This window comes from Uranotaenia lowii, chromosome 2 (genome assembly GCF_029784155.1).
Source record: "Uranotaenia lowii strain MFRU-FL chromosome 2, ASM2978415v1, whole genome shotgun sequence".
NCBI lineage: Eukaryota > Metazoa > Arthropoda > Insecta > Diptera > Culicidae > Uranotaenia > Uranotaenia lowii.
The window spans coordinates 34,088,197-34,104,334 of record NC_073692.1 but is presented as its reverse complement, the minus strand read 5'-3'; positions in this window follow the sequence as shown (position 1 = coordinate 34,104,334).

Here is a 16,138-nt window from a genome sequence, read left to right as displayed (position 1 = left end):
TTATATCAAAGTGATATAAATGAGCACTCAATCACACGGCCGAGACACGGCCAATCGAGACTTTTTAGACTTTGACCAAGGCAAAGCTACGAAAATACATAAAACCAGCTGATGAGATCGTTAAATTTAGAAAGGATTGGCCAAAAGTGGTGAAAATGGAGGGGAATGCAACTGTGCAGAAGCTTATCAGTCATGTTCGAGGAAAATGCTTAAAGATTTTCATCAAATAAGAGTGTAGTGTTGGGTAGGACACAAATAATGATACAGTGTGCCAAATAAAATTTAATAAAACCATTTTTTTATTATTTTTAAAGTATGCTTATGATTTCTGGAACAGTCTACAGACACATGGATTGTCGACAAATTTGGAATATGTCCAAATTACATTACTAACTAATTTAGCTGAAACTTTAATTAGATTCTATCCCCACAATCAAAATTTTTTCACAAAATAAATTGAAGCTTTTTTTTAGTACAGGCCGTAGCGCTCATCGAGCATATATTATAATTGAAGTTCTTATTGTCGTTTGAACTATTTTTCTGAGAAGAGTTCTCTTTTCTGTTTCAACTAGATACATATAACGGTTTAAGAACGTTGCATTATTAAAAAAAAATCTTTAAGAAAATAGGGCCATTGAGTTCTGAACACTACAGTTAGAATTTTTAATGATTGTTATTAGTTTTAAAATTATTATTTTGTAACCTCTCTTGTAACCTCTTTGTAAGTTTTGTTATTACACTTCCAACTTAAGAAAAGTAAATCTAATCCAGTGACTTAAGAATTTTTTTCGACCAATTCTTGACCGAGATAATAAGAAAGATGAGTTTTATTGCTTGACTGTTTATTAGACTGAGTCGATATCCGGTCATTTTAAAGCTTCTCAAACCCTGGGATATTCGTTATGGTTCAAAACTCATTCATGATGGTTTGCAGAATTTTTAAGTAACGTTTACATAAGTAAATTTGAACTTTTATGTTTGGATGGGAAAATTGAATATTTTGTTCTGAAAAATCAACTTCTTTCCTGTTTTTTTGGGGGGAGCCGAGCCTTGTAATGGGGTTTGTGCCAATTTATAAATTCTTTATAGGAAATTCTCCGCTGAACAGCTTTGTCCAAAACCGTAACTTCGTATCTTTTTAGGCAAACAAATTATTAGCTGTTATTGGCATTGAAAATCAAACAATTTAACTGACAGCACTGCTTGTGCCTATCGAAGTATTTCTTGAAAAGTAGTCATGCAATATCTCGCCAGGCACACAGCAGTGATGACAGTTAAATTGATTGGTTTTCAACGCCGAAAGACATATCCCTATTCAACAGCTAGTAACTTTTTTGCCAAATAAGATACGAAATTACGATCTTGGACATAGCTGTTCAGCGGAGAATTTCCTTTCAAAAATTTATAAATTGGAACAAAACCCATTACAAGGCTCGGTTCCACAGAAGAAACAAAAATATGTTGATTTTTCAGAACAAAATATTCAATTTTACCAAACAAACATCAAAGTTAAAATTTACTCATGTAAACGATACTTAAAAATTCTGCAAAAAATCATGGATGAGTTTTGAACCAAAACGAAGCATTTTAGATTCCAGAGTTTAAGAAATTCAAAAGCGACCCGAAATCGACTCAGTCAACTGTTTATAAAACATTTCAACAGCTTTGAAATAAAACTGGAATATTTAAATACAATCAATACATTATTGATAACATAGCAAAATTCCACCATGATGCTTTACAAACCTGTATGGAACGCATCATTTGTATGTTCGTGCATAAAATGTGAGTCAGTACCGAGAGAGTGTTTACATTCACATCAGCTTCCGGTGCTTCGAAGATCAACAACGCATAACATACATGAATGTATCTACATCTAAAACAAACGAGAATATGCTAGCCCTAGCTAGCATCAACGCTATCTGGATCAGGCTCATCTAAATTATTTTTCGGACCTAACAGATGTAACAACAAATGTCTAAACTCTAGACAAACATGTTTATAATCTTTTTCCGCCTGATAAGATGATAGTTGGCCTGGATTCGACCAGACCGAACTGAACGCCATGAAAAAATTTTTAAACTGCAAATTTTGAAACCCGTGTTATTCTTATGCGAGACCAAAAAAAACTAAAATAATTCACTGGGGTGTGTTTCTTAGATTATAAACTATTGATTCTCGTCGTTTAGTTTTACAAATTTTGTCTAATGTTGGAAATATTTGTACATTAAACTCAAGCGACTCGAAAAAATGCTAATGGCGTTCAGTTCGGTCTGGTCGAATCCCGACCAGTTGTAGTTCGATTTCAATTAGCAGTTCTATAATGCATCTGATTGATCAATTAGTGTGCTTAAGATTTTTTTTTCCTCAAAAAAGATCTAAATAAAACCAAACCAAATCAATCTAATGACCAATAACAAGCCAATCGAGGGAAAATGGGGAAAAAAATCAATCCAAAGTCCCAGAGAGTTCGATCGCTTTTGGTTGTGTTTTGTATGCGACGGACGACGAGGAGAGGAAACCGAGTGGAAAGTTTGATCGAGTGGAAAAATAGCCTCCATTATTTTTGAGGCGGTTTAATTTGCTAATCAATCGTGTACCCTTAAAAAAAACCACTGCCAGACTGCCTGTACTGGACACAGTTGGAGTTGAGTGATGGACGATCGACGAAGAAAAGTTCATGAGCCGGCCGGCCGCTTTAGTCGTTCCGATTGACTGTTAGGAGAGTGAAATAGTGCTTGAAATTGAAAGTGAAATGATCCTCATCGGATCGGTACCGGCTATGGGAATAAAAGGGCCATTTAAATTTTACGGGCTCAGGGAAAAACCCTAAATTTTTGGAGTGGAGACATTTCCCCAAAAAGGTGTCTCATTTGAAGGAAATTGCACAAGTACTATTTCTGAATTGATAGTCATGATTTAAGATCATCGAAAAACCTTCAGCTGAGATGAATTATTTATTCCTGATAAAAGCTTATAAAGAAAATGGAAACTTATTGAACAAACCATTTAAAAAAAACGCCACGTGATTTCTCCGTGAACAATCACAATTTGGGGGCCCCCTGTATATCATTCGGAACGAAATCGTTCCGACCTTTTCACGCATCAAACCGTTAAATTTTAAGCATCACGTTGCATTATTACTTGTTTTGTTTCATTTCTGCTGCATTTCGTAACCTTGAAAACACCAAACTGAGTGGTAGTGTTTTTGTGTAAACTCAGAAAAACGTGCAGCGTTTTTTTTTGCTTTTATTTGTTCCTGTTCAAGAGCTGCATTGACTTCCAAACCGATAAGCTTATACAATTGGTCAATTTTTAGGTGTCAGGAAATTGCATTTCATGCAATTTGTTTTGTTCGTCTCAAAATTCAGTTAGATATAAACAATTTCCTGATTGCTGCAGACCTGTAAGATATATTTTTCAAATTTTCAATATTCTCAACTTTTACAGTATTTTTTTGGTTTGCTGTGAGCAAATTTCTAATTTCCTTCATGAGGATTTGAAAAAAAAAACAAGTTTATTTTGGATCATGTCGTTAACAGCCTACATTTCATTCAACTATCGGATCAATGGGTTGTTGTGTTATAACGTAACAAAACAAAACCAGATTGCATTCCAGAGCGCACACAAGAAACGTTTTTTCTGCAATTTCAGTGGCAAATTCTTGGCACGTCTAGTCGGGGTTCGATTACACTTCGAGACCGTTTGCAATGCAAAGAGCCTACGGTGGGCTCCCCCAAATCCCGCTCTGGCATTTCCCACATTCATTTTTTTCTTTTCAAACGCAAACTCGATTTCAGCAGCCTAACGCGCGGCAGTGCCGCGAATTAGCGCACCCGAGCACGCGCTCTGCATACAAAGCAAGCAAGTGCGGGCGAGGCGAGTCGGGTAGATCCCAGGCGAAAAATGAGCCATGAATTTGCAAGCAAACTAATCGTTCGCTATTGCGTAAAAGATAATCCACTTAAAGTGGCCGACGCAGCGGTCGAGTGAAATAACCAGCCAATGCAGCATGGAATTGATCATGTGAAGATTTTCGATATCGAAAACGAAAGTCGATCTACGCGGCAACGAAATGATATATTCAGTGCAGCGAAATAAGTTTTTGAATTAGGGTGTTTTGATCATCAAATGTTATGAATACACTCAAAGGAATAGTTCAAATCTCTAAGTAAATCGTTGACATCTCTATACTATATTGTACATTAGGGTGGCAATGGATGTATGGGAAAACGTTCATGATCGAATTTGAAAACCGACCATATACATTTTGTAGATCGGACAAATAAAATTTCAGCCCAATCTGACTGCACTTAGGGGTGCCTCAAAACGCTCAAAGTTTCGGGTTTTTATCCTCAAAAATCACAAAGGGGGAGGGGCCAAAGGGAATCCGGAAAATTTTAATTTTGATGCCAAATGCTTGAAACGTCGAGATCTGGTGTTATCTCGAAAAATAATAGTTTGATAAAAAAAGGCATTGCCGTTTTTTTTTTTTGGAAAACTGGTCGTTTTTTGGGAAATCGACTAAATTACATGAAATTTGGCATCAAAATAAAAATTTGAATTTTTTCGATTTCCTTTGGTCCCCCCATTGGTGATTTTGAGGGTCAAAAACCAAAACTCTGAGCATTCTGAAGCACCCCCAAATGAAGTCTCGCTGCCACGCTCATATACATACTCGAACTAGCTTCTTCAAAAATGTTCTCTTTTAATGATCATGATTGACAAAGGATGCTTCCCTTGTTTTAAATAGTTGTTGGCACTACATAAAAACATTCAGGCGCAAGGCGAAAAATGCCGACGATAGAATGAGAATCGAATTCATTTCTCAATAATCCCATCTTATCTTTACAGGTGCATGGTTGCCAACTACCTACTTCATCCGATCTTGTTGGAAATTTGCACGTAATTACATGCATTTTTGTTTGTTGTAAACTTTTGAAAGCTATCTACATCATTTTTGGCACGACATGCCGCCACTGTACTGGGACACTTCGTTTTTGGCGTTATATTTGATCTGTGGGTGTACTTATTTCAATAACTTTTACTCGAGAAATTGAATTATTCTCAAAGCTCACCGAGCTGTTATAAATACGATTCAAACAAGAAGAATCCAAGGTCGGAGCAGGAGTTTATTGTTAATAAACTGATAAAAACAAATTTTTTTTTTTCAAATAACGAGTTCTTTTTTTTTGCTAAACAGGGATTACGGTTAGAAAAAAGAGATAGTTTATCAAGGAAGAAATTTGGATGGTATTCATTTGCCTTCAATATTTTTACTCGATCATTTTTTTTTAGAAATAGGAGTTTTCTTGGGAAATGATGTCTACCTTTCACCAACTAACACAACCCCTTCTTTGGAAACTTCAATATGGATTCGCAGACGTATAGACGGTTTCCATGATTGGTGATACTAACTTTTCTCTGGTTCTGACTATTTCAAATATTTTTTTGGGGGTATGCAGGAGCGAGAGGTTGCTAGTTGAACTTAAACAGTATCTTACTAACAGTCCATCCCCATTGATTACTAGGACGTGGCCGGCGTCGTTATTAATCATTTAAATCATATGAAAAGGGAGAGCATCAGTTTTGTGCAATGGGTTCTAATACTAATCCCTAGCACAATTTTTTTGGACTTTGTGCAAAATTGATGGCCTCGATTAATCACGGAGTAGCAACCAGCATTGGCGACGTGGAACTTGTTCTTCTTAGCCACGCCAGCGATCATGAAATTCGAAATGTATAGTTTGAAAACAAATGTAAAAAATACGAAATTCCTCTAGAATCGATTTAAAAAAAACTGTAAATGAAGCATTTCGAGTTTAATTATTTAAGTTGGATATGAGTAGTCCATCAAGCTAAGTTAAGCTTAATGATTGTTTTTTTTTCAGTACATTCCGGCAAAATGAACCACCATCATTCTGGTTTCTGGAATTTGATTCCTAAATATAGGTTTGATCTGAAAGGAAGAATTAAAATAATTACTTGATCTCTTACTTTGAGTTTTACATCTGAACTCTGACTATAAAATTTGATTCTGAATTCATAATCTGATTTTGAATTATGAAGCTCAAACCAAATTTTCAAACCAAACTTTGAACTTTAAGTCTTATTATTTATTTTACGGTTTTATTGGTGAAAGGTCTATTGTTCAAGTGAGAATATTACGATATGAAGATTACAAAAGTTTCGCAAAAAATGACTGGTTTTGAAAATAAGCGAAGGAAGAAACTTCGAACTTGGAAGCTTTTTTCAACGTGTCAAAGTTTAGTTTATCATGGGCTTACTATTTTAGAAAGGTACACTGCCGTTCTAAGCAAGAATGTCCCATGTGACTTTTGGGTCATTTTCACTTTTTTGCTGGAAACGGTCTCTTTTAGTGTTAACTTTCGAATAAAAACACAAACAAGTATACTTTGTTCTGAACCTTTACGAAATTTTCATCAAGGTGGTTGTCTCTATGTTGTTAGTTCTACGCAAGAATGTCACACTAGAGAAAATTATATGAAAAATGCAAATTTCATCAAAAAATTGTCTTAAGATGAGTTCAAACTGTTGAATTTAATGTTATTCACTGAAAAGAACACTAAAATAGAAGGCAGAGGAGAAGCGAGAAGCCTTGAGTGTTTTATTCAGAGAAATTTTCACTAAACACTTTTCGGTAGGCACTACTTACAAGATCCATACTCAACTATACATTTTTATAAACAAAGAGGAACGTATTTCTCAAACTACGGTTTAGCATGAGTTTTTGTGAAAAAAATAAACTACGCAAGCTTTTAAAATGATAGAAAAATTGTTGCCGTGTGACAGTTTTTCGTAGAACTAACATCATCGGCATGCGTTCTGATTCTACGCAAAAGTGTCACACGAAGCATTTTTGGCTCTAATTTGCTGTTTTTATGTAGGAAATGTATTTTTTTTTTGGCAGAAAACATTGTAAAATGATTAACTTGAACTGTTCACTACGAAAAACTGTCGGTGAATTTTTAGTTTGAGAGAAAAATTGGAAATATAGCTGATATTTCAATCGCGTTTTTCTCGTTTGCACGTTTTTCCACATGGGACAATCTTGCTTAAAACAACAGTACAATCAGATAGAATTGCATTTGCTTAACTACCTTAGGCAGTTCAATATAAGTTTTTACCCATGTGTTAGCATGGAAGTGAAGTTTTATTATATTGATTTGAATTTCACAATGGACTCTGCCAATTCTACAAATAAAGCTGTTTGGGACAGTTCGAATGCGTGTATCTAAAAAACCATTCGTTTGATCTAAATACTTTCTATGAAGGAAATGAAGGTAATCTTATGATAATTCATGAAAAAATTTGAAAAAATATGTTTATTGCTTTTGGGGATTTTTTTTTATTATCTGACGGGTTTGCGCCGGGGGTCTTCAGATTTTCCCAAAATTGAAAATTTGGTTCATTTTTGCGACTTAAAAACACATGTATTTTTTCAGATTTCTAACATTTTTATTTTTTGAGTTAGCTTCGGTTAGATTTTTTTGTAAATAAAAAAACACCATTTTTCAAAGCAACATAACTCTGTTGTTTCTCAACGGAAATTATAAAATAGCACATCAAAATGCATTGAAATTTTACCAGCTTTCCAAATAGAATAGTTGAAAAAAATTAAATAATGACCTTCAACATGAAAAGTTGTAAATAAACTTTAAATGGCGTCTAAAAGTACCGTCTGCACCACCGAATAGGGTAAGTGAGCCTTAACTTGGCATGCTCCTTATCTTGGCATGCCAAAATGCATTTTGGTGTTTTTTATGTCAAACATACGCCTAAAAATGGAAAAAAAATTAAACATAAAAGGAAATCGCGTATGGCAACATTCTGCATAGCATTTGTCTACAATTGAATCCAAATGACTGCGTAATAATTTTTTTTTCGCATGACAAACTGCAAATAAAATTATGATCTTCGGAAAAAATCTAAAATGAACCTACCTTGCTAGTGCATCTGCCATCTTCGGATTGATTTTAAAAACACACTTCCTTATGGAAAAATAATTAAAAATTACCGTTGGTTGTAGCAAAACATGGCAAAAAATATAAAATTATAACTAACTCTAAACAGCGTACATTTTCTATCTAGAATTAAAGAAAATATAAACATATTTTTTGCCTTATTTTGGCATGCAATTCCACGAATAGAAGTATGCATGTATGTGTGAAAACGATATCAGCAGGCAGTCGGCAGCCGGCGGCCGTTCGTCGGCCGACGGAGCACAGTGGTCTGGAAATTGAAAAGCCGGTCAAAAGTAAAATGAATGATTGAAATAAATTAAAAATATCATGAATGTGTTTTGGACTATAATCAATTTATTTATCTGTCAAGCCGACTCAAGCGTATTTAGCACCTAAGTTGGAATTATAATGCTACAATTTGAGCTGCTCTTGCATGGTAAATTTCGAGAACTTTTCTTCTCAATAAAATTTACCTCTCAATAAATCAATTTACCGGATCCGAATTGATATCTTAGATCTCAATGTTGAAGTTACTATATCCATACCCAAAAAATTCCACATTTGGAAATGAGGTTTAACGTATTTGGATTTAATTTGATTTGTATTGAAGATGAACATTGGCTGCATATTTGTCGCTTTGAAAGGAATTGTTATAAAGCTCAAATTATGGCACTCTAAATATTATGTTTATTTAAAAAAATAATTGCACTGCAATATTGAAATACTATGTTGTAACGAATTTGAATTTTTATTGTTTGCAATTTCATGTGAAATCAAAAATAGTATTTTGACCAAGTTTGTTTTTTATCATGGATCACTGTGCATCAGCAGGAGGTGATGACGTTTGTTCTTTGTAGGAAAAGAATATGTGAAAGAAGCGCTGCCGAGTTTGGGTGATGATTTTGCATGAGTGCGAGTGGGATGCAGCTTGAATTTCACCCCAGCTTTTGAATTTGCTGTTCGCTTCCATTGGCTGTAGTTTCCAAACGAACGAGTGAGATGCGATCTCTTTCTATCAGGCTGGCTGGAGTGAGCGAAAGTTTGTCTTATGGGCGATGGGCGCGCTCGCAGTCCCGGTATACGATTTCTCGTGTGTTAAACAGAGAGAGAAACAGCCTTCACTCCAATTTCACTCCGATTAGCTGTCATTCTTATGGAAATCTGTGTAAGAGTAAAGAGCAGGCTTTATTCTTTTTAGCAGGCCCAATCCCAATTTTGCTACCCCAGTGTAGGCCTGTGTAGGCAAACGATTGCTAGAAAATTCCTAAGGGCGACATTTTAAATATGTATGATTCAAAGAATCGTTCGCTGACTTAAGTTTTAGCTTTAGCTTGCTTCTTGCTTCGATCATAATTGTTTTTAAAAATGTCGGTCCTCCTTTTATGGGAGTGGAATTTAAAAAAATATATAAGCATTTAATATCTTATGTTAACCTGTTAACTTCAATGGAAACAGATCTATCATGATTGCATGTTAAAGATTTAGAAAACGATTTGTTTGCTTGATTAATGAACATATTTACGTTTACCAATGCAATTGTTTGGAACTTTTAATAGAAATTATTAACACACAAAAACTGAAATAAACAAACAAAGCTTTTCTACGTAAGATTATAATTCTACATGCAAATATCAATTATAAAAATTGATTGACATTTCGTACTTCCGACTTTTTGAAAACAATACAGAACATTGATGTGCTTCCTTCCGGGATATTTTCAATGAATTCGTGGGAGCTGTTGTTGTATTAGTGAGACAAATTTTTCCTAGAGACGGCCAATTTAAGGAACTCATAAAGGGCCAAAATTCGGCGCGGGGGCTACAATAAGGAGCATTTCAATCAATAGTTTGATCAGGTTTATCGCAAATTATCAACCGCTTTCAAGCAAGGACATATTTTTACTGCATTTCAGGATAGTAAGCAATCATATTTGTCGAAGGACTTTTAAAGGTACACATTGCTGGAAAACTACAATCATGGGAAATCTAGTCAACCATGCATTAGGGGCCAAAATATGGTACATTTACCCTATTTTGCAAAAAATACCATTGTATAGCTCGATTCATGATGCAACTTTCATCTGAAGACACCAAAGTGGGCCATTAACACCTTGAAGAGTTATGAAAGAAATAATGACAATAAATCTCTTTTTTTGCATGGAAAACAAACAATGGTCGAACAACTGCACTCACATATGGAGATAGCAAGCACTTCTAACAACATGGAAACAAAAGAACTTATCAAAGTTGGTAAAAAACACCATTTTTTCGTCCTTTTCAGACTGTCCCTACTCGCATAACATTCCGATATGAATTTTCGTCATTTTAGGTCAACAAAAGGCTCCAACATAAAAGACTAAAAAAAGAGGTTTTGTTCTAGAAATTTCGAAAAAAATTTCAATTCGTGGCTGTCCTATATGAAATATACCTGAATAACAGTTCCATATGTGAAATACCACGGATTTGGTTACTTTTCAATGTTTCTTTCGGCGAAATAGTCTTTTGTTTATTGCTTTGAATCATTTAAACATTTTTTTTAACTCACTTGATGTCGAATGATGCACACTAGTTTTCGAAGGCAGACTTCCTTAAGAATGACTTCCTGAGCGAAAAACTATCGGATGCAATCAAAAATCGTAAAAAGATTCAACTTAAAATGTGGAATTCATAATTTTTTTTTGCAAAAGTATGTTTCTTTTTCAGACAATTGCATTTAGAAGTTAAAAAATGATCAAATTTAAGTCTTAGAAAGTAGCTTGGTGAGAAAAATATATTTTGTATGGGACTGTTATGCTAGTAGATTCGAAAAAGGTTTCAAAAATGGTCGATTAACAGTCCCATAATGAATAAAAATGGTGCTCTCGACCTTACCAATAACCCAATTCCGAAAATTTCAGGCCTAACGATTTATTATGACAACCTAGAAACGATTTTCGTTTATGCTGAAAGTGGTGGTCACAATTTAACAATATATTCCAAAACAGAAAAAGCTGATTGTCTCGCTTGCTTATTTTTGTATATGGGACTGTTATGAAAGAAGGGGCGGTAGATTGTTGCAGCTCAACTGACTTCATGTTATATCCAAAAATCTAATAACGTATTCCTTTATAACCAGTTTTGCACCAGGTCACAACAAGTTATACACATTTTACTGTCATTTTTAGAAGTTTATGCGCTAAGTTTTGCATCCGTAATTCCCCAAATTTGATTTGAAATGGACGGTGGAACACTGAAGATTCGTGTGTGAGCGATCGAGGTAGCAAAACACTGACGACGAATTATGTTCGTTCTAGTATGGTAAACCTCAAAACTGGGCGAATGTAGAAAACGAATACGGTAAAAGTATCATATTTTCATCATTTTACAGCCTGGGCTGGCCATACTGAGCTCTTTGATTATTTTTACAACATTTGTGCTCTTTCTCATACTTTTTTGATCAATGGGAATGGATTTTGGTGTCCAGTGCTTAGCTCTCGATATAAAACTATGTAAAGCACGTCTATATTTCATTTTTTTAATCACATTTTTGTGATCCCAAACACAGGTACTGAACCTTCTACTATTGGCATTGATTATGCTTCACAATGATCTTTAATTGAAAAATTAATAAGTTATGTAGTATTTGACCAGGTTGTAAAAGCAACATTCCCATTATTAGTTATATCACTTAAACAATGCGATACTCTGAATTTTGGTTAAAATTTAAAGGCAGTTTTGCTGCAAACACTCTACAAAGCACGAAAAAGTAGTGTTTTTTACCTGCTTTGGTAAGTTCTTTTGTTTCCATGTTGTTAGAAGTGCTTGCTATCTCCATATGTGAGTGCAGTTGTTCCGCCATTGTTTGTTTTCGATGCAAAAAAAGAGATTTATTGTAATTATTTCTTTCATAACTCTTCAAGGTGATAATGGCCCACTTTGGTGTCTTCAGATGAAAGTTGCATCATGAATCGAGCTATACAATGGTATTTTTTGCAAAATATTCGGTGGTGCAGACGGTACTTTTAGACGCCATTTAAAGTTTATTTACAACTTTTCATGTTGAAGGTCATTATTTAATTTTTTTTCAACTATTCTATTTGGAAAGCTGGTAAAATTTCAATGCATTTTGATGTGCTTTTATAATTTACGTTGAGAAACAATAGAGTTATGTTGCTTTGAAAAATGGTTATTTTTTATTTCCAAAAAAAATCTAACCGAAGCTAACTCAAAAAATAAAAATGTTAGAAATCTGAAAAAATGCAGGTGTTTTTAAGTCGCAAAAATGAACCAAATTTTCAATTTTGGGGAAAATCTGAAGACCCCCGGCGCAAATTGTCAGATAATAAAAAAAAATCCCCTTTTTTGTAAGAAATATTTCTACTTTATTCTTGGTACCTCCCATCGGCCGGCGCACACTTTTTTCAGTCATGATATTGATCAGTTTTTTAAACTCATACTTCGTCTAATCTATATTTTAGGTGGCTACATCTTCTTCCTTCAATATATGCTACTTTCGGTCCAATACCTCTCTCTTAAAAGAAACTGAGTGCAATTTAGTGGATACAACGTTTTCGGAATTAACAAAACTTGATTATTTTTGAGCCATTTTTGAGCCACTGGAAAAATCTGAGATTAACGAAGTAAAACCATAATGAGATTAAACTTAAAGTATAATCGGTTAGTATAGATCGTAGGTTGCGAAGGTTTCAAACAAGATTACTCTTTTAAGGCTTAAAAAACAGCGAAAACCTAAGATTTCGTTTTAAAAATTGTTGTTTTTTCCACAGAGCAGAATTTTGGCAAATCATTATATTTCACTCAAAATATCCAGCAAATACATACTTTAATATACTCGGAACCTTGCCACGAGCAGACATGGTATAGGATTCAAACGCTGGAATTTGTTCGGAATAGGATATTTCATAAGTGTTGTCGTCCATCAGAAATCATCTGTCCCATAGCATCGGTACCAGCTATACAGCTTACGCGCTCTGGAACTATAAAAAAATTGTTGTTTGAGGCTAGGTTGGAATGACTCATTACTAGGCAACACTTTCAGCTTATCAGAGAATTTTTTTTTGGACATTTCAGCGATCTACCCTTAGTTTTTCGCTTATTGAAAACTAAAAATGCTGGTATGAGACTTGAACCTGCCGGCAGGTTTAAAGGGTTCTCCCAAGGCAGCTCACGAAGAGCATAACGGACGAATTTACGTTGAATCGCTTCAAAACGCGCTACCCATACAGCTTCATAAGGCCACCACACCAGGTTTGAAGATTCTAAAATTGAACGCACCAGACAGCAATACAGAGCTCGTAAGCAGATAGCATCTGTAAATTCTTTACTCAAACGTATGATAAATCCCAGCATTCGGTTGGCCTTTTCAAGTGTGACACAGTAATGACGTTTAAAAGTCAGGTGACTATCCAAAACAATGCCCAGGTCCTTTATTTGATTTACACGTTCTAAAACTTGTCCTTGTATGTTATAGTCGTACATGAAAGGATTTTTCTTCCGTCCGAATGTTATGATACATCACTTAGAAATGCTCAAAACTAGTAGGTTTCCAGCGCACCAATTTACTACGGTATGGATAAATTGCTGTAATATATGACAATCGGATAAACTGTTTACGACCAGAAAAATTTTCAAATCGTCTGTGTACAGGAGTACTCCGCATCCAACAAGCAGCAAATTTATGTCGTTGCAGAATAGTGTGAACAATAGCGGGCCCAAGTTACTACCTTGTGGTACCCCTGAAGTTGGGATGAAATCTACAGATTCTGATGATCCAATTTTAACGGCTAGACGACGATTAGTTAGGTAGCTTCTGATCCATGCACATAGTCTTTCGGAGAATCCCAAACGTTGCAACTTTTGAAGCAGAGTTACGTGATTAACTGAATCGAATGCAGCATTAATGTCCGTGTAGATAGCGTCAACTTGCTTGCCACCATCCATATTGAATATACAGATTGATGTAAACACTGCCAAGATTGATGTTACCGAGCGTTTCGGAAAAAATCCGTGCTGATTGTCTGAGATCCAATTACGACAAGCTGAAAACATGACATCGTTGACAATTCTCTCTAAGACCTTCGAGCAGGCAGCTAGCGATGTGACACCTCGGTAATTGCGCACCTCTTGCTTATCACCTTTTTTGAAGATTGGGCTCATAAAAGATTTTTTCCACATGGCTGCAGTCCAATGGACTGATTGAAAATATAGGTTAGAGGCTTCAACAGTCGAGGGAGGCACTTTTTTAACACGCAAGCAGGTATTCCATCCTGTCCAGCTGAAGTAGAGTACTTAAGATTCCTAATAGACTCCATTTCCTCGCTTATAACAAACACGTCAAGGTTTAGCACATCCATGGGCAATCGTCCTATGTCTGCGTTAATTTGATCTGCGGTTGGCGATTGTATTGAGAATACACTGGAGAAGTGCTCCGCAAACAGATTACATTTTTCAGCAGGTGATACGGCAGTTCTATCATCTAAATGCAGCTGCGCAGGCAGATCAAATTCCTTCCGTTTGGTATTAACGAATTTCCAAAACTTTTTCCATTTTGAACCCACTTAGCTAGGCAGTATTTGTTCTTAGTAATGCACAGTGGTGCAGAACACCAATCTAGCTGTACTGCGTCTATAGGAATGAAGAGAAAGATAGATTTGGTGTTTTCCGCAATATTGTTCAATTTTACAATGAGTACAGTTTGGTATAAAATTTTTTGCCGAGGGGTCCACCAATAGCGAGATAAAAATGCTAATTTTTTTGTTATTCAAATAAGGGCTTGATGTCTTGGACAAAGTTATTTATCTGGTCAAAATACATAAATATGTCGAATATGTCAATGTTCTATTACAGCACCTTTAGACGTTACAGTGAAAGGAAAAAAATATCTTAGAAAAACAGTTTTTTTAAACCTGGAACTTTGTATATTGGATAAAATGGTTCGCTACCTTCGGAACGAAGTTGGAAAACAGCCAAGATCTACAATTTCTTCATACATTAGGCTGGACCAAATATCAATTTCTTCTTTTGTCACCCCCCCCCCCCCCCCCCTTCGAAATTTCTAAAAACCCGAAGGGGAAATAAATAAAATTTGAAGTATTTTATGTAAATATCGAGAAAAAAAATCCAATATCCGAAAGATTACAAGACCAAAAAACAAATTTTGGAAGATTGGAGTTATTTCACCTTTTGTATTCTTGATTTGATTGAATTTTTCAATAAAAAATTTCTTGATTTAGAGGTTTTGTGCAACGATATAGTATGCAATTTTTTTTGCATACAACTTTCGTGCAATTTATTCCAATTTATTGGTTTTTCGCATTATTTTTTATTGTCCCCCCCCCCCCCCCCCCCTCGCGATGTTCCAACTCCGAGTGACAAAAAAAGAATTTGAAATTTGTTCCGGCCTTATGATGATTTTAGAAGATTCTGAAGCTCTGTAGAAAGCATTTAGTGTATTTTTTAAGTGATTTTCAAAAGCTCGTGCATCGAAAAATGCACATTATCGCAACATCACCTTTTGTGTGATTGTTTTTGATTATCAATTGAACCTTTTCCATCTGAAATTCCAACGCGTTGCGCTAATTCAGGAATTAACTAAATCATCTCAAATTTCACACTTATGCTTGGTGACCTAAAAGACACCGAAAAAACATATGGGAGCAAAAAGTCATTTTTTGCAGCGGTTTAATGTACATAGAAGTTAGAGCCACAAGTGGAACGATTGAACGAATGATGTCAAATTTCCATAAAATCTTGTGCGTCGTTCAGCAACCCTTTTAAAATTTATCAAATATCAGTGAGCTATCATGTAAGAGCAAGTTCACTGGTGTTGGGAAAAAGTGGTAGAAATTTTGACATTTTGAAAATTTTACCATGCAAAAATGTTTTCAAGATCTTGGGGCGATGCATTATTTTACAACACTGTTTCTATTTCAGACGTATGTGATAGAAAAATTGCTATTTTTGCATCACAGCATGCGAAAATACAACACGTGTTAGCTTAGCTTAGCTTAGCTTGATTGACTACTCACATCCACCTGATTCATAGAACCCGAAATGCTACATCATCAATTTTTACAAAATTATTCTCATTGAAAAAGTTTGTGTTTATTATCAATTAATTATAACATTATCTTTATTTTCATTTTTCTACAAGAA